The sequence below is a fragment of the Populus alba genome, chromosome 19 (assembly GCF_005239225.2).
Source record: "Populus alba chromosome 19, ASM523922v2, whole genome shotgun sequence".
Lineage (NCBI taxonomy): Eukaryota > Viridiplantae > Streptophyta > Magnoliopsida > Malpighiales > Salicaceae > Populus > Populus alba.
This window is the reverse complement of record NC_133302.1, coordinates 6,152,942-6,177,787: the sequence shown is the minus strand read 5'-3', so window position 1 is coordinate 6,177,787 and position 24,846 is coordinate 6,152,942. Positions and strand designations below refer to the sequence as shown.

General features: G+C 35.9%; 1 long non-coding RNA gene across 1 annotated transcript; it reads right to left on the bottom strand.

Annotated features, from left to right (window-relative positions):
• Positions 1–20,392: 20,392 nt before the first annotated feature.
• On the bottom strand, positions 20,393–21,055 carry LOC118035576 (uncharacterized). The gene is made up of 2 exons (XR_012168740.1): positions 20,844–21,055; positions 20,393–20,739 (listed from the first exon to the last, which is right to left on the bottom strand). It is a non-coding gene; the product is annotated as an uncharacterized lncRNA (long non-coding RNA).
• Between the last annotated feature and the right edge of the window lie 3,791 nt (positions 21,056–24,846).

Below are 24,846 nucleotides of genomic sequence, written 5' to 3'. Positions count from 1 at the left end.
GTTTTGATTTTTTTTTTGTTATTTTTTTTTTTGTTTAATTTTTTTTTTGGTTTTTTTGCTCACTCCTAGCTGCCGTCGATTTCTCCCTCACCACTGGTGGTGCCACCCAGCCAATCAAACATCTACAAGCTGTTGTCGATGGTGTCTTTCCTCCACAACAGCGGCCTCCACTTGCAAAGAATGTCTTTGACTCCTCCTCGCAAGTTTTTACAGTTTCTTTGCACGTTATAGGAACAGAAACTCCAGCTATCGTTGCTTTATCAAATACCTACCAAATTATTTTGTTGAAACTTATGAACACAAATTATCTCTATTGGCGAATGCAGATGAAACCCTATCTTCTTGGTCAAGGTGTTTTTCACTTCGTTAACGGCTCAATGTCGTGTCCTCTGTCTCATGTTTTTTATAGTTCTGCTGGTCCTTCCTCTACAATCAACTCTTCTTTTTCTTTGTTGGAAGCAACATGAAACAACTTATTTTTGAGTGCATTACTCTCCTCTCTTTCCATGGATGTGTTGCATCTCATAGTAGATTGTCATATCTCATATTGTGTTGGCACACTCTTGAGAAAGCCCTTGCATCTCTGTCCAATTCTCACATCATGCAACTCCATGGTTCCTTCCAAGCTCTTTGGCAAGGTGACTCATCGGTAAGTATCTACATGAAGCAAGCCAAATTGTTATTTGACGAATTGGCTGCTATTGTCCCTTGAAGACTTCAATCTCTATGCGTTTTGTTGTTTTTGTGGTGAGTTTAAAGACTTGGTAACGAGTCTTATAATCAAGGTAAAACCGTTGTCGTATATTGATCTACACAATCATCTTCTCATCCATGAATTTCTACACAAAAACTCTCTTCAGTCCTTGGACGCCAATGCCTCTCACTCCTCCCCCATCAATTTCAAGGATTGTTGCAAGGTATTGACCGTCATTATCTGATCAACTCCAACTTCCATTCCCTACAATTTAACGAAGAACAACATTAGGAAAAAAAAAAAAGTGCTTAGGGATACTGAAACTACCGTTTTATATACAACTTAAGAAATTTTACTTATGAATACCTACTTGGTTCACACCTTGAGCTTGAGAGATCAGGCACAAACACAAGTTTGATCGCTCCTAGAAAGGTACAAAAACTGCTTTTCCTAGTTAGTATTTCCACAATGATTCCTGAGCAGTAAGCGTCCTATTCGTTTTGGTTTCACAACTAGTTTCGTTGCCCACGCTTTGTTATGGGTACGGATTCGAGGTGTCAGCAACGTTCTTCTGAGCATAAATTCTTCTTTAAAACAAAAGGCGTATATGGTTATTGTAAGTCATAATCCTGCAAAGTGTGAGTGCTTTTTTGCCTCTATGACATGGATATGGCTTAGAAATTATACAGAATCTCTGAGTTCCAGTTTTGTATATATGTTGGCATGCTTCTCATTAGCGAAAAAGCTAAATGCTGTTTATTGCCCTCTGCTAATTGGGAAATACAGAACTCAGTTAAACCCAGCAAGCTGCTGCATCAGAGCTAAAACTACATAGCAGTCAGCACAATGTATGAAGATAAAATTGAAAACAAAACAATCAATGACTGAAATTAAAAAATGCATCTAAGGCTTAGAAAATACTGAGATAAAACACTATTTTTCTCTCTTGATACATGGTCCCAAATGCCAACAACCGAGCATAAAAAGGTTTCAACCCCATGGTGCCTTTTCCTTATTATAAATATAAAATAAAATTTGAGTCAAGGAGGTCCAGTCTTAAACGCTCCAAACATTATACATGTCTCAAGCTTATGTGATCCAAGAATTCATATTTATTACAAAATTATAATTTTATATGAGTTTTTATCTTATGATTCAAGAAGTTTATATTGTAAATTCAAGAATTTTAAGTTTATAGTCAATTTTATAATTCATAAAAATATTTGATCCCTGAATTAGTTTTCTAATTGTGTTCTTAATCCCTGAATTTGTTTTCTAATTGTTTTGCATAAATTCTTAATTCATCCTAATCTCGTAACTTTTAATTATAGACCTCTAAATTTTCAAGAGAGCCTTAACCATTCCTTTATGCACGTGCACGCTTTGCCAAACAATCCTTTAGGAATATGGGTTGCCCTCCGACGACTTTCCATAACTGGCCAGGATTAATTTCGACTCTTAGAACAGTGATGGGAATGATAAAACTTCTCTACATTCCGAGAAACTCCCCCACCATCCCATAAAAAAATAGTCCTTTTACTTTGAAGAATTTTCCCGATTAGTTCTTATATTTTAGATACGGTCTTCAACATGCTTTTACAATTTAATTACTCTTAAATTGCCCTTAAGACATTTTCTAATCTATCCTTTTAATAAGTATCTTTGTTTAAGCTAATAAAGATATAATTACTTTAAAAAAACTCAAACCTACCTCATTTATTAAAAAAAAAAATTAAGATTTTTTTTATGTACATTTTTTTTTTCATGGTTATATGTAAAAAAGAAACTGTAATCTAACCATTAACATGTTATTTAATAATTAATTAAATTTCAAATCCCTTCTGGCCATCTCAAAACTTGGAATCTCATTTGGCGATTCCACAACCAAAACAAAAATGCGTGTGTGGTCTCATTATGATGGGTGACCTGCTCGAGTGGAAAAGGGAAGAGTGGTTTCATTCTTTGGGTGACCTACCCAGGGGGAAGAATGGCCTCATTATTATGAGTGACCTACCCAGGTAAAAAAAGATAGAGAATGGTCTCATTCTTATGGGTGACCTACCGAGAAAAAATAATGGTCTCATTGTGATGGGTGACCTACCTAAGTGGAAAAAGGAAGAGTGGTTTCATTCTTTGGGTGACCTACCCAGGGGGAAGAATTGCCTCATTATTATGGGTGACCTACCCAGGTAAAAAAAAAAGATGGAGAATGGTCTCATTCTTATTGGTGACCTACCCAGAAAAAATAATGGTCTCATTGTGATGGGTGACCTACCCAAGTGGAAAAAGGAAGAGTGGTCTCATTCTTTGGGTGACCTACCCAGGGGGAAGAATGACCTCATTATTATGGGTGACCTACCCAGGTAAAAAAAAAGATGGAGAATGGTCTCATTCTTATGGGTGACCTACCTACCTAGAAAAAATAATGGTCTCATTGTGATGGGTGACCTACCCAAGTGGAAAAAGGAAGAGTGGTCTCATTCTTTGGGTGACCTACCAGGGGGAAAGAATGGCCTCATTATTATGGGTGACCTACCCAGGTAAAAAAAAAAAGATGGAGAATGGTCTCATTCTTATGGGTGACCTACCCAGAAAAAATAATGGTTTCATTGTGATGGGTGACCTACCCAGAAAAAATAATGGTCTCATTGTGATGGGTGACCTACCTAAGTGGAAAAAGGAAGAGTGGTCTCATTCTTTGGGTGACCTACCAGGGGGAAGAATGGCCTCATTATTATGGGTGACCTACCCAGGTAAAAAAAAAAAGATGGAGAATGGTCTCATTCTTATGGGTGACCTACCTAGAAAAAATAATGGTCTCATTGTGATGGGTGACCTACCCAAGTGGAAAAAGGAAGAGTGGTCTCATTCTTTGGGTGACCTACCCAGGGGGAAGAATGGCCTCATTATTATGGGTGACCTACCCAGGTAAAAAAAAAAAGATGGAAGAGAATGGTCTCATTCTTATGGGGTAACCTACAAGTAGTGGTCTCATTCTTTGGGTGACCTACCCAGGGGGAAGAAATTATTATTATGGGTGACCTACCCAGTAAAAAAAAATGGAGAATGGTCTTATGAGTGACCCACCTAGAAAAAATAATGGTCTCATTGTGATTGTGATGGGTGACCTACATATTAATGGGTGTGGTAAAAAAAAAAATGGAGAAGATTGTGGTCTCAGTGGTTTCATTCTTTGGGTGACCTACCCAGGGGGAAGAACCCCGGAGAAAAAAATAAAAGGCCTCATTATTATGGGTGACCTAACCCAGGTAAAAAAAAGATGGAGAATGGTCTCATTCTTATGGGTGACCTACCTAGAAAAAATAATGGTCTCATTGTGATGGGTGACCTACCCAAGTGGAAAAAAGGAAGAGTGGTCTCATTCTTTGGGTGACCTACCCAGGGGGAAGAATGGCCTCATTATTATGGGTGACCTACCCAGGTAAAAAAAAAAAGATGGAGAATGGTCTCATTCTTATGGGTAACCTACCTAGAAAAAATAATGGTCTCATTGTGATGGGTGACCTACCCAAGTGGAAAAAGGAAGAGTGGTCTCATTCTTTGGGTGACCTACCCAGGGGGAAGAATTGCCTCATTATTATGGGTGACCTACCCAGGTAAAAAAAAAAGATGGAGAATGGTCTCATTCTTATGGGTGACCTACCTAGAAAAAAATAATGGTCTCATTGTGATGGGTGACCTACCCAAGTGGAAAAAAGAAGAGTGGTCTCATTCTTTGGGTGACCTACCCAGGGGGAAGAATTGCCTCATTATTATGGGTGACCTACCCAGGTAAAAAAAAATGGAGAATGGTCTCATTCTTATGAGTGACCTACCCTAGAAAAAATAAATGGTCGAAATGGCCTCTGACAAGTAAAAAAAAGATGTTCATTCTTATACCTGATGGTCTCTGACCTACCCAAGTGGAAAAAGAAGAGTGGTCTCATTCTTTGGGTGACCTACCCAGGGGGAAGAATGGCCTCATTATTATGGGTGACCTACCCAGGTAAAAAAAAGATGGAGAATGGTCTCATTCTTATGGGTGACCTACCTAGAAAAAATAATGGTCTCATTGTGATGGGTGACCTACCCAAGTGGAAAAAGGAAGAGTGGTCTCATTCTTTGGGTGACCTACCAGGAAGGAATGGAATGGCCTCATTAGTCTTATGGGTGACACTAACCTACCTAGAAAAAATAATGGTCTCATGTGATGGGTACCTAACCCAAGTGGAAAAAGAGAGTGGTCTCATTCTTTGGGTGACTTACCCAGGGGGAAGATTGCCTCATTCATTATGGTGAACCTACCCAGGTGGAAAAAAATGACCTAATGGTGCCTCATGGGTTGTTATGGGTGACCTACCCAGAAAAAATAATGGTCTCATTGTGAATGGGTGTCCTACCCAAGTGGAAAAAAGGAAGAGTGGTCTCATTTCTTTGGGTGACTACCCAGGGGGAAGAATGGCCTCATTATTATGGGTTGACCTACCCCAGGTAAAAAAAAAGATGGAGAATGGTCTCCAATTCTTATGAGTGACCCCCTAGAAAAAATAATGGTCTCATTGTGATGGGTGACCTACCCCAAGTGGAAAAAGGAAGAGTGGTCTCATTCTTTGGGTGAGGTTGCCCTTACCTAGGGGGAAGAGATGGCTTCATTATTATCGGGTGACCTACCCAGGTAAAAAAAAGATGGAGAATGGTCTCATTCTTATGGGTGACCTACCCGAAAAAATTAATGGTCTCATTGTTGATGGGTGAACCTACCCAAGTGGAAAAAGGAAGAGTGGTTTCATTCTTTGGGGTGACCTAACCTAGGGGGAAGAATTGTACCCAATCTCATTATTATGGGGTGACCTACCAGGTCGAAAAAAAAAAAAAGATGGAGAATGGTCTCATTCTTATGGGTGACCTACCCAGAAAAAATAATGGTCTCATTGTTGATGTCCTGGTGACCTTTAACCCAAGTGGAAAAAGGTGGAAGATAGTTAGTTTGGAAAAATCTCATGGTTCATTTGATGGTGACCTAGCCCCAAATGGAAGTGAAGGGAAAAAAAGAATGGCCTCATTATTATGGGTGACCTACCCAGGTACAAAAAAAAAGATGGAGAATGGTCTCATTCTTATGGGTGACCTACCTAGAAAAAAATAATGGTCTCATTGTGATGGGTGACCTACCCAAGTTGAAAAAGGAAGAGTGGTCTCATTCTTTGGGTGACCTACCCAGGGGAAGAATTGGCCTCATTATTATGGGTGGACCCTATTCCCAGGTAAAAAAAAAAAGATGGAGAATGGTCTCATTCTTATGGGTGACCTACCTAGAAAAAAATAATGGTCTCATTGTGAATGGGTGACCTACCCAAGTGGAAAAAAGAAGAGTGGTCTCAAATTCTTTGGGGTGAACCTACCCAGGGGGGAAGAATTGCCTCATTATTATGGGTGACCTACCCTGTAAAAAAAAGATGGGAGAATGGTCTCATTTCTTATGGGTGACCCTACCCCAAAAAAATAATGGTCTCATTGTGATGGGTGACCTACCCAAGTGGAAAAAGAAGAGTGGTCCTCATTTTTGGGTGACCTTACCCAGGGGGAATAATATGCCTAATTATTATGGGTGACCTACCCGAAGATGTGAGAATGGTCTCATTCTTATGGGTGACCTACCAGAAAAAATAATGGTCTCATTGTGATGGGTGACCTACCCAAGGGGAAAAGGGGAAAGAGTTGGTCTCATTCTTATGGGTGACCTACCCAAGGCGAAGAATGGCCTCATTGTAATGGGTGACCTACCCCAAGTAAAAAAAAAACATGGAGAAGTGGTCGCGTTGTAATGGGTGACCTCCAAATAAAAACATGGAGAATTGGTTCGCGTTGTAATGGGTGGACCTAACCCAGAAAAATGTTGGTGAGGGCTCAATGGCGCCCTTGAAATGAGGTAGGGTTAGAAAACGCAGGGTGCTCTACCCGAGAGGTGAGGGCTTCAAACGATCACTCGAAATGAGGTAGGGTTAAAAAAAGCACTACCCGAGAAGTGAGGGCTCAACGGCGCACCTCGAAAAGAGGTAGGGTTAGCACTTTAAAACGTTACTACCCAAGAAGTGAGAGGGCTCAAAAGGCGCACTCGACAGAAATGAGGTAGGGTTACAAAACAAAACGCACTACCCGAGAAGTGAGGGCTAAAAATGGCGCACTCGAAAAAGAATCGGGGTAGGGGTTAGAAAACGCACTACCCAAGAAGTGAGTGACGGCTCAAAGGCGCACTCAAAATGAGGTAGGGTTAGAAAACGCACTACCCAAAACACCGATACGACAAATGTTGAAAGCAATGCATTATGATCAATATGCATGTATACTTACTTGAGAAAAATAGGTCCCCCTTTCGTTGTAAACTTCTTCAAGCTCTTTTTTCCATTTGTTTGTCCAACATTTTCTCATGAACCAAAATATACTTTATATCCTCTTAGTAAAGAGATCTCTGGTTCCTTATGGGGCCCTTTCTTACTCCATTAAGTATTGTGCTTCATTATTATTTTAAAAGGAAAACTCACAAAAGTTGGTTTTGTTCATGAAAAATGAAACTTTCAATGCAATTGCCAATTCTCATAAAAGATGCTTTTTTTTTAGAAGTTTTTAATTATGATACCCCTTTGGGCTTTGGTTCACTATGGACCCTCTATAATGCATTTCGTGCACTTTCTTACCCCCTAGTGTGGTGTGCAAAAAAATATGTCAAGCAGATTTGATTTTGGTTTTCTCCAATTGATGGAGTCATCTCCTTGGTCAGTTTGCGTAAAAAAGTTCTTTTTAAGTAAAAGATTTTTTTCAAATGATATGAGATCATATGTTTTATAAAAAAGGTTCGTTTACAAAGAGAATTCATGGCGAACTTTATTTTTATTGACTGGGAAATTATGAAATACATCAAAGCGTAGTATTTCCTTACAGAGTCAGAATTCATGGGCCTAACTAGATCTTCTCCATCCATTCTTGACAGTAACAAAGCTCCTCTGAGAATGCTTTCTTCACACACGTAAGGCCCCTCATAGTTTAGGCGCCCATTTACTTTGATCCTCTCCAGGTCAAGACGATATTTTCTTTAGTACAAGATCTCCTTCGTGGAAACCTCGAGGTCGAACCTCTTGTTGTATGATTTGGCCATCCTTCTTTGATAAAGTTGATGATGACAGAATTGCGGCTATCTCTTTTTCACTTATCAGAGATTCAACTGTTCACATTTAACCTTCTCCCATTCTAACTCTTCTAGCTCAAAGTCTATCAATACTCTTAATGAGGGGATTCCACTTTTAAAAGCATCACCACGGCGCTTCGGCCTCCATTCCATATACCAACATTTATGAGGTGGCTCCTATTTAAGGTTCGAAATGCGGTGCGATATGCATGAAAAAATTTTGGTATGTTTGAAATTTGATTTTTATGAAAATGACAACATCTCATGCCAATCACTTATAGATTGACTACCATCTTCTGAATAATCTTTTTGACATTCTTGTTAGCAACTTTCTGACCGCACCATTCATCTTTGGTCTATATGGCGAAGAATTGGAATGCTTGATTTTCCATTTATTGCAGAGCTCCATTATCATCTTGCCGTTGAAATTCTGGGCATTATTAATTTTTCTAGTGGACCATATCGATAGATCAAATATCTTTCCACAAATTTCTTCACCACTTTTTTTTCACGTCATCGAAACATCTCAACAAAGTTTCGTCAGATGATTTCTTATACAAAGGTTTCCCCATCAAAATAGAAATCCATTTGGCCAACCTCCTCAACGTCTTCTTGTTGATTTTGGGATGCCCCCATGGGATATGCCTGGTTTTGGATGAAATTCTTGATATCATAGTACCACGGGTTTCCATCCACTTCTCTTTCGATTGAGCAACAATGAGCGGGGTTATTTCTTATATCAATGTGTATTAGTTTGTACCTTGTTCCTAAAGTCTATCTCTAGGCCATAAAGCTGGCGTGACCAAGAGCGTCAGAATGGTTTTCTTTCCCTTTCCTAGATGGTGAACTTTATTTCCTCAAATTCTCTAACCAATTTAAGATAGGTATTCTTAAGTAAGGTCTTATCTTTCTCATCCTTGTTGTTTGCCATTTTCCTTTCTCTTGGTAATAATCAAAATCGAGTCTCCATACATATCTTATCTTTTTCTAATATTTCTTGCCCCCAATGCACCTCTAAAACGAGAATGCAAGCTTCATACTCTATGTTATTATTGCACCCAAACTGCAACTTAACTAAAAACCGGATACATTTTTCTTTATACAGTGAGAGATTAGCATTGCCCCCACTCCATTACCACAACAGCCATCAACAGCTACATTAATCCACCAATTTGAATTCCCTTCCTCGACTGAAAGCACATCTTTACTCAAAAAATCAAATTTTAGACGGCGCTTCATGCAATTTTCCACCCGCGGATGGCGTCAAGCAGGTGATTTGGTTAATGACATTCCATGGCTTTCCTTGTCATATATACTATGTTGTACTTCAGCTAGTAAGAACTTGGCCATTTTTCAATTCAACTCGATTAGATAGGTGGATTCATAGGTATTGGGCTTGATTTTTTGTGAAATTTGTTCCACATCTTATTCCAAAAATTCCAAGATTCTTCTCCTTAACAATTTGAAGTGAGGTCAAATAAGCCATGGTTAATTTGGGATATAAACCGAGCAATGTAATCTCAAACCTTCCCAAGAACTTCTTACATCCTTCTTATTTTCTATTAGATTGAAATTATCGTTTACTTAACCGCGGGTCCATTTCTATTCCTTTGTCCACTCATCATAAATCCAACAACTTTCCATAGATTTCAACCCCGGGAATGAACACCTTGCATGGTTAAGCCTCAACTTGTACTTTCCTTAATCTTTTCAAATTTTATATTCCCTTACAACTTATTTGGACATGATTCTCTCCCTCTCTAGATCCACGCATACTTTAATCTCTTTATGCATCATGTATTAATAGAAGTCAAACATTAAGCGCTTTGGTAGGTTGCCCCCCAACGTCTTTAACCCAAACGGCATGACCTTTGTAGCGGTCCAAGCTTGTTCATGTTGTTCATTTTTTGTGAATCCCCTAATGTTAATTTTCCTTACCATTCGTTCCTCTTTCTACAACTAATATGGATTTTTCTTTAAAGTCCGGCCATTTCATTCTCATGTCCTGTAAAGTGCAGGCTGTAGTTATGGAAGATTCGCTTTGAAAAGAAAAATGATGTGTAAAACACCAAGATGAACTTTTGAAAAGGGCTTTGGAACCACGATCGATTTAAAAAGTTGAAAAAGGAAAACTAACACAATATCATGATCAAACAAGCATTGTTGATTAAATTTTGAACACCAATGGAGTTTTCTTTGTTGCCGGGTTCTCCCAATTCTAGAACATCCTCTCCCTTGGCTAGCTTTTTGAATAAAGGTCTTGAGCATTCAAGATGCTTTAAAGCTTAGGTTGTTTTGGATGCAAAAAGATATTATGGAGCATACATCCTAAGGATAGGCTCTAGTTTCCTTTATGTGAGACATTGGGTAGGTGGACCTTTACTACTGGGTCCTCACTAAAAGAGGGTACTCTTGCTGTTGCACGTGATCACCCCTCGTAAAGGTCCCGATATGGAGGTCTAGCAGATATCGTGGGATGTACCGCGTGTAACCAATCACAATCAGTCTAAACACTCAGCAAAGAGTTGGGTTTACAAAACTTTTATTTATTAAAGCTTAAAGCAGAAATCCGCTGACCTTGCACTCAAGTTCATTAAGGCTAAGCTGCTAGTCCCCCACTTAATCTTAAAGTTACATGTGTGTGCCCTCCAAAACATAATAATAATAATAAAGTGAGGATGCATTACTATGCATGTATGATAGAATGTAAAGATGTATGCTAAAGCTTTAAACAAAGCATCATAAGAAAAAAACAAAAACCCAAAATAACACATAGCATAAACAAACAAAAAAATCAAGCTTAGTCCAAGGGTCCCAGTGGAGTCGCCTTATTCTGTCGCATGTCCAAAAAAAAATCCAAGCGCGCGTGGCGTTCCGATGGCGATTTTTTTTTCATTTTGTTTTTGCTGATTGGTTCTTTGGAGTCGCCACCTAGTATTAATTGGTCACTAGGAACCCTAACTGGTCTTTCAGAGATTCTAAGGCAAGGGACTGGTTGCGTAAAGGGAAGATATTAGCACCGTCCCTAGACGCCCGAGCCTTACGCTTTGGGGAAGGTAAGCTGCTTGGTGTTTGGTTTGCTCTATAATTGCTACATTGTTGGTGTTTTCTAATCCATCAATTTTCCTAGGTTTTTTTTGATTCAAATAAAATTTATTTGGATGGAAATCCAAGGAGATTCCATGTGCTTTGAAAGCTCATTTTTTCCCTTAATTTTCAAAGAGTTTGCGACTCGTTAAATCGGCAAGAAGGAGGGACAAAAAATTTAGAAATCTAAGGAAATTCAAAGCGCTTTTAAAAGCCCTCCTTTTGCCTTAGTATTTCATACTTTCACGGCTCGTAAACCGTGGAGTCCAAAAATTTAATCTGAAGTTTTAAAATGTCCTCGATTATAATTCAAGGTTCTTTCAAGGATGTGTGCGGATTTATTACTCCCAATAATATTTTGGATATTCATCCTCTTTTAAGGATTTCTTTATCCAAACATTAGCGGTGAATAATAGATGAATTCCCCTCCAAAATAAAGATTTTTATAGTTTTTGGAATATTGGCCAATACCCTTTGGAGTTTTACAAACATGTTGTAAAATCCAGAAATGCAAGAAAATAATTTGTGTTTAAGAAATCTATGCGAAAACAACATTTTCAAAACTTCCAATATTTTTTTTAACATAAAAAGAACATTTCAAAACATGTTAGAGTATTGGCCGTATGCATGAAAACAAAACTTTTTTTTTAAAACATTTTTTTTTTGTTGACGAAAACCGGGTATTTTAATACCGGATTGTATCTTTACAATATAAAAATACAAACCGATATTGACCAAAATACCAGTAATAAAATTACAGAAAAAATCACAAATTCTTTGAAATAATTTTTGAAAATTTTTTATTTTTTATATTTTTTAGGGCTGGACCCTAGCGGGGCCCACGTGGCTGGGCTGAACCCAGCAGGCCTCATGTGAAACAGTGAAATGTCTGATGTGAACAGTGAATACCGCATTTCACTGTTCAACGAAGAGCGTGAATTATATTTGATGTGAACAGTGAAATGCAAGAAATTGCATGCACAACGACGAAGAGGGTGCAAACCTGGTGGCAGAAACAGATGTTGAAGACGATGGCGAAGTCTCCCAGTGATTGCTGGTGGCGGTGGAGAGGCAGTCGGCGAGGTCTCCCGGTGGTGCTGACGGTGGCAGTGGTTGGGAAGCGGCAACTTGTTTTCTGCAGTGTTTCTTCTCCTTTATGCAGACGCACGTACCCTCTGTCTTCCTCCTTTTTGCTTCTGTCTGGTTCTTCTCCTCTGATCTCCAGGTGTTTTCCTTCTGTTAGCTGTTCATCCTTCTCTGTGTACAATGGTCTCCCCTCTCGGTCGTCCCCTCACTGTCTCATTGCTTTTTTGTTTTGTTTCCTCCTCCCTCTCTTCTCTATCCGTTCCTTCTCCGGTTTCTTCTCTCTCTCTCTTCGGGTTCTCTCCTCCTCTCTCTCTCTTCGGTTTTCTTTGTTTTTCTTTGGGGTTTCTTTTTTTTTTTCCTCTTCCTTTTTTTTTTTTTTTTTTTTTCCCTCCCTTGTTCTCCCTTTCGGTTCCTATTTATTAGAACCATGGGCGTGGCTTTTCACCGTGGAGCCAAGGAGCGGGTCGGGGAGCGGCTGTCCAGGCGGGCCTCCCTCGGGCTTCGACAGCGCGGCGGGTGGTCGCCAATGTCTTCTGTCGGTGGCCCACCGGCGGTGGGGCTCGGTCGCTGGCAAGAGGGACCTGCAGAAAATTAAATAATGCAAACTTTTCCTTCTTCCCCACTGTAATGTTCGAGGAAGAAGAAAGTAAACAGTGCGTTCAAAACGGCAGCCCGTTCGGTCTCTCTTTTTTTTTTTTTTTTTTTTATGCATGAAACGACGTCGTTTGGATAAAACGCGCCGGTTCAATTTTAAAAATAAAGGCGCCAAGAACATTTTTTGAATCAGTCCTTAATATCTTTGTTCAATTCAAGTTCGTCCCTGCCAATTTTCGGTCCGTCCCATAGTTGGGCCGCGTTTTTTCCACTTTGGTCCTTGGCCTCTGATTTATGCAATTTAGCCCTCAATTGATCAAATAAACTTCTAATTTCTTCAATTAAGCCCCTGAATCAAATTCAAACAGCCCCCTCCATCTTTGCGCCTTCTCCAAATTGGTCCCTTTTTTCAGATTTTCACAATTAAGTCCCTAATTTGGCCATTAAACTTCCAATATTTTATGAATTAAACCCCTGATTTGACCTAATAAATTCCTAAAAAATATATTTTGGCCCCATAACTTAAATTTCATCTAATTAAAGCCCAAATTGACTTAAAAATCAATTTTTCTTGCAAAATCAAAATCCCCTATAAATCTATTTAAAAAAAAAATCCAAAATAGTCCATAAACATCCAAATTTGGGGGGTTTTTCTCCTCAAAATTCAAATTTTTCCTTCTCAATAGGGCTCTCATCCTTCAAGAATATACTGTCAAAAAAATCCCGCATTTTGCATTTTTAAATTCCCTTGACCAATTTCCTGACCATTTTCTGAGTGCTTCTGCCTTCCCGTTATTTTTTCTAACCTCCTTTGGCTATTTATTTTATTTTTCATGGGGACCCAAAATGGGGTTACAAACAACTGTCACCCTCCCAAAATTTGCTAAACCACACCCATCGCTTACCCGTTTTCACTAGCCACCCAAACAGCCCACAACACTCCGCTTTTGCCACTCCAAACAGCCACCGCCGACCACAGCCTCCACCCATCCCTTGGCCATCATCCCATGCTTGTTTATCTAACCCTTATGATGCAGGTTCAGATCGTCAATTGCGTCCTCCTCTCCTCATGGTCTTGGGGCACTTTATTAGTCCCCTCCTCTGCTTCGCCTCCCTGGCTAGCACTCCTGCCGCTTCAGTCTCTACCTTCCAGCCCCTCCTCTACTGACAGTCCTATGCTTGAGGCTACTTCTTTATCATCCCTCTCGCCGCTGGTCTGCAACTTATGGTTGATTTGTCTTCTTATCAGCTGCCATAGGTCTCCTCGCTACAACTGTCTTCCTGCGTCTCCACTAGCACACAGCAGACATCCTATGACTCTTAGACCGCAGCAGCTAATCTAGTTGCTTCCACTGCCGCTACTTCTACCTCCACACGGTACTGTATTCTCCCTGCTTCTGAGCCTTTTTGCATTCTCTGATGCTGATCCGATATGCAGTTTGGCATAATGCTATGTGTGATGAGATCGCCGCTTTACGGGAAAATCGCACTTGGTCTTTGGTTTCCATTTTCATCCTTCGATGAACGTTGTTGGCAGTAGAATGGGTATATGGATCAAACGTCATGTTGATGGTAGTATTGATGATCGCAAGTCTAACGGGCGGCTATCTTTGTCTTTTTTGGTCAGACGCCGATTTCTTTGGAAATCCGGCAAGCAACGCACTGTTGCTCGCTCCTCTACACTGAGGCTGAGTATAAAGCCCTTGCTGATGGTACCGCTGAAGTCATTTGGCTTCAATACTTGTTAACAGATTTGCAGGTTCCCTCAGTCTCTGCCCCTACCATTTGGTGTGATAATCTTGGTGCTACCTATCTCTCAGCAAATCCTATCTTCCATGCTCGTAACTAAGCATGTTGAAGTGGATTATCACTTTGTTCGTGACCGTGTTGCCAAGAAAGAAATTCAGATTTCGTTTTTATTCCCGTCTCGAGATCAACTTGCCGATGTCTTCACTAAACCGCTTCCTGTTGCATCCTTTACTGCTTTTCGATTCAAGCTTCGGGTTGATCCCCCACCCTCAGCTTGAGGGGGCATATTATAGAATAGGATTCTAATATAGGATGTTGTAATCATTACAGTTACTCATGTATCTATCAGAATAGGATTCTAATAAAGGATGTTGTAATCATTACAGTTACTCATGTATCTATCAGAATAGGATTCTAATATAGGATGTTGTAATCATTACAGTTACTGCAATGTTCTACTGCCTCTATATAAATAGGAAGGTTGGCTAAGGCACAACCCAACACATTCTATTATTCTCAACACATTCTAATATAACAAGTTCTGTTTAGGTGTCATGTTGTTCATACCAGACTGGACAAATTACTTCGGAAAACTCATGGATATTTGAAGACCGAAACTCTTGAATTGAATCCCTTTTTCGTTGAAATTCTTGAACTATCTTGATTGTTTGTTATTGGTCAAGCCGTTGGAGATTGAAGATTGAATATCAGTGTTTATAAATTGTCATTTCAGACCTCTTAATGCATTGAAGAGTTGATGTGTGGTAGTTGCAGCTGAAGAATATACGGACCAAATTAATAAATCTTTTTCGTAAAAATTAATTGGTCTCGTTGATTATTTGGTGCTGAAACAGTCTTTGAGAGTACTGACGTACTCCGAATTGATGCGAGGCTGGAACCTGTCAGTTTCGTCGAGAGTCAACCAACGAAACTAGAATTAATTAAGTTTGTTGTTGGACGCAACATAAGGACTTGACAAAATTGAAAGACTACATTTTGGAAGACTTTCATGGATATTTGGCGATTTTTCATTGAATTGATGGGTGGGTTAGAGACAGAAACTCTTGAATTTAACCCTTTTTTTCGATGAAATCAATATTGGAGGTTTCTTTTGTATTGGTCAAGCAGTAGGATATTGAAGAAAACTAATTTAGGCTTCACAAATCAGTAGAACATGGAGATATTAAAATTAGAATCCACTGCATCGGTCCACTTTCTGGGATACAACTTTTTTATTTATTTGATTTTTTATTCTTGAAGTGTTTTTTTATCAACGAAAAAATCATTTTTGCTTCTTAATTTTATGATTTTTTTTTGCAGTTTTAAGTGCATCAAATTTCGTTTTCTTTTTCTGCTTCATAGGGATTATCAATATCAAAAAACAGAATTAATCTTCAAAAGTGTAGTGTCATTTGCCTTGTAAAGCAATTGTAATGGATAATGGCATAACCTTTGTTGCACTGCGCTTGCCAATCTCTTAAGGTATCTCATGTATCTAATATTAATTATTTTATCATTTTTGGCTAATAAAAATATTTATTCCTCATTAAAATAACTACTATCTTGCACCATACCTAACTAGTAATTCTCTGAAAATAAACTTCCCTTTTAGATTATAAAATGATTGATTAATTTCCCTCCTATATATATGTTATATGTCAAAAAAATAAATTTGTTTGCTATCGCAAATAATATACTATATATGATGATCACTAGGGAAGGCAAACCCCATGTACAACGTACAATATTTAGATTTGTGATAAAAATCTAAAAAGAAAGAACAAAACCTGGTACATACAAAAAAGAAAGCAACAACTGTAGTGACAAACTAGTAGTTTAGCTATCTAAATCACATTGGAGTTTGCGGTCCTCTTTGTTTAGAGGGCTTTGGAGGCGGTGGTGGTGACGGCAACGTCGCTTTTATTGACAATCTCTTCAACTTGTGACTGGGAAAATTACTTGAAGGAACATCGTTTGATGCCCGCCCCGGAACATGCATGGAGGAGAAAAACAGGGCGCAAATTAACATGAACCTCAGGAAGCATGAAAGAAATGGAGCCATCGCTGCAACCACTTGAAGTATGAAAGAACCCCAGGAAGTATGACTTCAATTCATCGACATATCCATCATTTATATAGGCTTTCATATTAGTTTTCAACCCTTTGATTGTGTCTGCGTCCATAATTTATAGTCAACTTATTCCCGTTCGTAAGCATGAATGCATAAAAAAATATGCTGACAGAAAATTGATATATTCAGCATTTTACACGACAGAACTTTTTATATTTGTCAATATTTCTAATTAATAGCTTTGAAATTGTCAAAGTTTTCCAGTCCATACGAGGAGACATCAACCTTCAAGGGGAGAATTTAAGCGTTTTTGATATGAGTAAAGGTGTTTTTATTTCTTGCGGTCAAAGAGAGGTTGTCTCGATAATTTTTTTTTGTTTAATTTCTCCCTTTTTTTTTAATTTCTGTGTCCAATTACTCTTTTATTAGTTCTTAATTTCTTAATTCTTTGTCAACATTGACGTCTTCGTTTTTTGTTTTTTTTTAATACCACCTTTTCACCAAGATAGTGTTCTTTAGGAAATTTCTCTCCAAATGTAATCCACCAAACATATAACAGCCTAATTTTGGCTCACCATTATTTTCAAATCTGAATCTCGACAATCAGCCTAATTAGCTAGGAACAAGTTTCAAATTGTCCAAATCAAATTTTAGATAGAACACTTCAATTTGATCATATTTTGCTCAGTGTCATAACCTAATTTTTGATCCTTTTATTTTAATTTTTTTACTAAAAATGATAAAAAAAAAATTGATAAATAATAATAATAATAATTAAATAAACATGTAAAAATAAAATAAATGAAGAATGAATTAAAATTTGGATTAAGGGCAACATGATTGGAAGTTTAAAAGATTTAATTAAATTTTTTACTAGTTAGTTAATCAAGTTAAGGGTTTAATTGGAGAATTGATAAATTTTGAGACTTAATTAAGCTTTGGAATTAATTTAATTAATCCAAATTTCATAACCCAATTTTTGACCTTTTTATTTTAATTATTTTATTTTCTAAAAATTGATGAAATACAAGTAAAAATAAAATAAATAAAAAATAAATTAAAATTTGGGTTAAGGGCAACATGATTGGAAGTTTTAAAGATTTAATTAAACTCTCGACTAGTTTAATTAATTAAATCAAGGGCTTAATTGGAAAATTGATTTAATTAAAATTTAGATTATTTTAATTAATGAAATCAAGAGTTTAATTGAAAAATTAATGAGTTTTGAGGACTTAATTAAACTTTGATTTAATTAATTAAAGAAATCAGGGGTGTAATTAAAGAAATACCAAAGTTTGGAGCTGATTCAAGGAAAAATTGCTAAGAAAATTAAAGTTCAAGGACCAACTTGAATAGTCCAAAAACCCAAGATTGTTGTGTAAATGGCGCTATAACTCAAGGATTCAATTGAATTTAATCCAAGGGCACAATTAGAAATCAATTATTTCTGATTAGGATCCCAATTGTTAAGTTTAAACTATTTAGGGACCAAATTGAAAAATAGTCATGCCCAAGGACACAACGACGCCATTTTGGAAGTATTGTTCATCGTCTCTTACGTTTGCGCGGATGAAGCCGGTTCAACATGGAAATCTGCAACAATTCAATCCGATCAAGGGCCGCATCTCCTGCCCATTATCCCCAGGTTGCTATTTCCAGAGCTAGGAGTTTAATTGCAGAGAGGTGGCACTCTGTTTTTTCGAGAAAAAAAAAACAGAAATGAACATGCCTCACGATCGTGAGGCACGAAGCCATTCTCTGGCTTTTATATAAAAGCCAGAGAAGGCCATAAGAGAAGGGGGGGAGGGCCTCAGCAACAAAAGGGGAGCTGATGAAAAAAATCAACCCAGAAACCAGAGCAAAGACAGTAGGACGAACACTAGAAACCAAGGTTGTCAATTCCGTTTCGATAGGTGTTTCATTTTTTTCAATTGAAATGGAATGTTTCAGTTTCAGAGTGTTTTGGTGTGCCGTTTCGGGGTTGTACTGTTCATATATATTATATATATATATATATATATATATAATTCAAATTCAAGATAAATTAATTATAAATAATGCAATACAAACACAATGCCAAACAAATATAATTTTAAATTTTAAAATATTTCTAAATAGTCAAGATTAAATAGATCTTTAACTTAAAGTAATTCAACTTAAACAAAATATCAAAATATTATAAAAGTAAAATGTTTTAACAAAAATATTTTAAATATAAAGCTAGGTCAATGTTATGAAGTGGCTAATAAAATCTAAAACATCCCTTGTTTTGCTCAAATTCCTACAAAATATAAACATGAAAAAAAACAACATGAATATAAACCATATATATTAGTGATAAATCTAATTTAAAAAAATTAATATTATTGTTAATGAAAATAGTAATAATAATTTTGAATAATATTATTAATATCATTGTTATTGAAAATAGTAATGAAAAAGAGTTTTTTTAATAATCGAGTGGTTTAATTAATGAAATTGAGCAAGGTTCAATTTGATTCAATGGCTTTTTAAGAGTGGAACGGAACATGTGAAATGAAACCGGAACGTTTCAGGCGGAATTTAGCCGAAAAATCCGGAACGGACCAAGATTTAAAATGAGATAAAATTTGTTCCGTTTTGTTCCGTTTTTTGAATTGGTATGGAATGTTTCGGCCATTCCGAACGGAACAGAACAGAATTGACAACCTTGCTAGAAACAGAGAAGGAGTGGAAGACGAATAACACAGGGGATTGAAACAAGAAAAAACAGGGGGCAGAGCTGGAACCGAAACAACAAAACTGGGGAAAGAATCGGCAAATCACAGAGCTGAACAAAGACTAAAACCTGGGGAACTAGAGAGAGGGAGAGACTGGGAACGAATAAACAAACTAGAGACAGAGAGAACAAGAACATAGACACACAGAATAACAGAGACGGAGAGAAACAGAACCAGGAGAAACAGAGAAACAGAGAAACAAAGAACGATCAGAAAGAAAGAAAGTGAAAAGGGAAACATAAGGTTATTGTCCAGCCAGCGCGCCTTCACCATCATCATCATCTTCATCCCTTTCGTTTCCTGTACCGATGTAAGCCCCGCTTCCTTTGCATTTCGGATCATGTCAACGACGACTCCTTAAACAAAGAATATTTCCATTAAAAAACAGGATGTCAAAAATCAATTTTTTTCAAAGATTTAATAATAATTTTTAAAGCCATTACGATATCTGGTGCGACAATTGTCATTAACATTTTTTTGTCAATTTATTAGTTCATATATTTTAAGATTTATTTTTTTTTTCTTAAATAACTTATTTATTTTTTCTTGATTAAGAGAATCATGATATAGTGAAAATGTACTTGTAACATTGTTTTATTTTTCTATTATATTAAAAATTAAAATTCTATTTTTTTTTATTAACTCATATGATGCTAGCTTAGCTTTATTTTATTATATGTAATCATCAATTTTTTTATTTACATTTATATTTTTTACTTGAAATATAAAAATATGTTAACGACTTCTACATATTTATTTTTTTGTATTAGAAAACAAATTATCTGACATGCAGCTAGGCGAGTTAAATAAATATGTTAATATATATTTTTTTTGTATTTATTTTTACACATAGTTCTTAATTAATTTTATTTAATTAAATGCATATATAATTTTTTAATTAATGATTAGGGATTTTCTCTTTTGTTAAAAGACGTGTTAAAAAAAGCTTGTATATTCTTTATGTTTTATCAAAAATACTTTTATCTATATGAGTAAAATACAAATCAAAATTTTATTCATTTGCTATTTTTCCTCAAAAACAAAATCTCGGTAATTTTATCCATTTGCGAAAGCAATAACGAGTATGTGTGTGTATATATATATGCACAAGTTATCTCATTAAATTCAAAATTTAAATAGAAAAACAAAATTTCATGCTAAACTCACAATTATATTAATAGCAAGAGATTAACATTGTCATTATTCTTTTGTGACAAAATAACAATCCAAAACGGACTTGCGTGAATCACAGACAGCAGGACAACGCATGTGAACATATTAACGGCACGTCTGACAATACAATGCCATCAATGGTGGTGGTGTGGTGGCGGCGGTGGAAATATAATGGGTTCGTGATGAATTTGTGTGTTGGGTTTTGGAGAAGACGGTTTCGGCGTCCCAACTCTTCTAGATTCTGGCTTCACCTTCACTTCAGCAGTGACATGCTCAGTGGAAGCTATTTTAACAGTGCCTGACTCGCGATCACTGCTGTCAAGAGCAAGCATGATGTTGATGCCTTTGCTTGGATGATATATTTGCAACATCACAGCAAGAATTATAATTATAAGAAGGAGAAGAAGAAGAGATTGTTGATGGTTATATGAGTTTAAATTTTAATACCTCTCATCTTTCCCAGTGGGTATGCTGCCTTCAGTTTATGCGGAAACTTCCGGTGGGTATACTCAGCCGTGTCATAGGCCTGAACCATGCAGATAGGTGGAGGAGTTAGTACTATGAGTCCATGAAGCAACATGAACACGATCGAGTTTGAAATTTTACTCATTTGGGAATCGATGTAGAGATGTTATGTGTATGTGAAGTGCTCTATGTTCTTATGCTGTCTTGGTATGTGAACTAATTATGCATCAAATAGCTAGGAAGGCTAAAGCAAACCGTGTCTTGGTAGTTGATGGCTGCAAAATTTCAACCTTGCTGGCGACACGCGGCACGAAGTTTCCTACAAAAGATGATTGAAGTTAATTTTGGTCCTCCAACTTTCCAATTTCAACTCTTATGGTTTCCATATTTTCTCCAAATGGGGAATTCATTTTCTTTGGCGATGATGAGAAGTATTATTCTTTTGTTCTTTATTTCTTGGAAACAAAAATCCCAATCCATAACAAAGAAAAACTTATTGGTATAAGAAAGAATAATTATATCAAAAACATTATATCAACTTAAAAATTAAAATTGTCGCTCTATTAAATTAGAAAACACTGTTTTTCATCTAAAAACTTGTGTGTTTCTTTAATAATAAAATGAATTTTGTTCATCAGTTTTTTTATAATATAATCAAATATGAAAAAAGATTTCCAACAAACAATCGAGAACTAAATTTAAAGGCATAGGATCAATTTATTTTTATGTTTATTTTATAGCTATGTTTTGCTAAGATTATAGAAAATTAATCATTATTTTTATTTATTTTTGGGTTTTCGAGAAACATATATTTGAAATTATATTACTCTTATTATTTAAATTTTATTATTATTTATTATAATTTCTTGTGAAAAATTCCTATTTAATGAATTTCTAATTAAGTGACAGTAGAATAATTTTAAATATATTTTCATAAAAAAGGTTAAGAACAAGTTTAAAATAATTTTTCCCAAATTTTTGAAAAATAATTGATTTAAAAAACAATTGCTTAATAATTAAAAGAAGAAGTAAATAGGAAAAAGCAAAATGTGTTTGGTCGGACCAAACATGAATGGCCTCGAAAAAAAGAAAGAGAAAAGAGTGAATTGATTTTGGTTCATCTAAACTTCAATTGTACTTCATTTGAAAAAACTAAGTTTTATAAGCAGTTTTATATCAAAGAACTATCCTAATCTCTTAAATAAAAGTTTTTTTGAAATTTAAAATTTATATATACTCAAGTTATTTTAAATAAAAATAATAAAATTTAAATATATAATTACTAAATTATCAAAACTCTAATATCATTTTAAAAAATCTTCTCCATCATTGTAACATAAAAACCTAGTTTTTTTTTAATATTTTTTTAATGAGTTTCATTAACAAACTTGGCAAGGTGCTAGCTTTTAGTCTTTTGGAAGACGCGTCATTTCCTGACAGTCAGGCCACTTTTTAGGCGAGTCCATGTCCCTGTGAAAATTTTTTGTCATATTTCCATCAGTACTTTTCTTGCATGTTGTCAAATTGCTTTTGTCTACTCGTTTGCCCATGTCTTGTTTTATATTTTAAATTGTAATTACATAGGATCTTACGCCAAGTTCTTTTAGTTACTCTTTATTTCTTCACCATTAATGAATATATAGAAAACACTAGGAACGAGAAAAAACCTAAAAAATCAATTAAACTAAGAAAACTGGAAAAAAATAATTGAAGAAACTGAACCATAAAAAAAAAAACTGATTAAAATTTTTAAAAAACCAACCGGTTCGATTTAGTTTCGGTTTTATAAGCTTAAAACCGAAAAAACCAAACTGAACTAAACTCAAACGGAGCCAAACCGGTTTGAACTGATTTTTTTTCTAAAAAAACTGAACCAAAAACAGTTGGTTTGAACCGGTTTTGGTTTTTTTAAAAAAAATTGGTTTTGTTACTTTTTTTATATATATAAAAACGAACCGAATAAAAAATGATCACCCCTAGAAAAACACTAGATCATTGCTTGCCTTACATCGAGGGTATGATGACATTATATTTAAATGTTAAAAAAATATTCAGGTGTTGTTAATGTATTTTTTAATAGATTTTTTTTTTAATTATATGAAAAATCAACATGATGTAACTTGGTCAACTTAATAGATTTAAAGACAACTCGAACAACCAATAAAAATATAGCTTGATTAAAAAAATTAAGACATCATCTTTTTTATATTAATATTAAAATGACAACATATTAGATCTGCTCAGATCAACTCAAATATAGATCATAAGACTCTGATAATCCTATAAATAACAATTTTTTAAAAAATATATTATTTAATTTAATTAAAAAAATAAACTGGTCAACTTTGATTATGCTGAGGAGAATCATCATCTGGGATACGTCTTTGCAAGACCATCTTGTTGTGTGTATTCACTGTATTGTAGCTGGTTGTGTGTATTCACTGTATTGTAGATTGAGTTGATCATCTTGTACTTATAATAATTTATTTTGAGTTCAGGAATTTATTTATATGCAAGATATATAGGTTTTAACATCTCAACCATGTGTCAATTATAACATAACTTTTTTATTCTTATTTTCTTTCCTACTTCTCATCTTATTCCTAAATCAAATGTTTTATTATCAGAAGCAAAAATGAAGTTTGAAAATTTTGAAGTCATAATTGATGTCTAAATTAAAGAGAAATGGATTTAAATTTGTTTAATTTGGATACAATTGAAAGAAATTAAAGTTAAAGGATGAGTTTGGAATAAATAACCAAGTTAGAAATCAATAAAGAGCGTAATTTAAGAAAAACAATTGAAATTCAAAAAACAAATGAAGAATTGAAGGACTAAGGACTAGAATGGATAAACTGGAGGATTTAGAGGACATGTTATAATTCTTTCAGGGGTACGATTGAAAGAAATGAAAACAAAAGTGAAATTGACTGAATTAAGAAAGATTCAAAGCCCCAAGGACTGAAACGCAAAAGGCGCTAAAATACATGAAATCAGGCTTTAACTCTTAGAATCCACTACAGATTTCGTGCCAAAATGCTCACTCAATCAGCCTCCCTCCAAGACTTGCAGCCATCCTTTTTATTTTGATGCAAGATTTAGCTTTCAAAATCTGATCCTATCTCCACGAATCAAGAAAAGACCAATCAATGGTCAATAACTATGTTGATTTCCAAGATTACCTCCAAAGATTGGATGCTAATAAAGGCAGTGATTTTCTTTCCTTTCATATAAAGACCAAGACCCTCCTATAAAAGAAAAAAATAGAGGAAGCACAAGGCACAAGGAGAGAAGATAAGTGGAAAAAAAGAAGAGAAAACACTAGAGAAAGAACGCTGGATAGAAGAAAATCGTGAGAAGGAAGGGAAAAAGACAGAGAATGGAATAAAAGAAGTTAGTGATAAGAAGAGGAGAAGAAAGGCCGAAGCAACGTTGTTTTCTTCTACTGCTACAGATTCTCTTTTAATTCCAAGTCTCTGCAAGTCGTCCTTTATTTTTCAGCAGCTTTTAAAAACCATGATCAAATTACCTTTTATTCGTTTTATATTTGTTAGATGAATAGTGAACTGAGATGGGAGTCCCATATCATCACCACCATGAATGTTTTGAGTATGTTGTAATCTTTCAAATCCCATAGTTGAAGGCAAGAACATGATACACGAGTTTTGCTCTCTCATTGAAGTTTTTTTTTTTTTACCGTTGATTGCCACAGAACTTGTAAGGAGAACTTTGAAAATTTAAGATTGTAAGAACCCCTCACCTGCGGTATGCTAGAGTAATTTGAACTTTTGACGCCTTTTATTTCTTCTCTGAAATTTAAGCTGACACCTGCAATATGCAGAAGTAAACAAAAAAAAGAAAGCAGTTCTCGTACTTTGGTCATATATTTTGAATAGAAACAGAAGTGAAAAAGAATGACTTCTTTAGGATGCATTGGTTGATGATTCAAGAAAATTAAAGGAGATGTAGGTGGCGAAGAAATTTC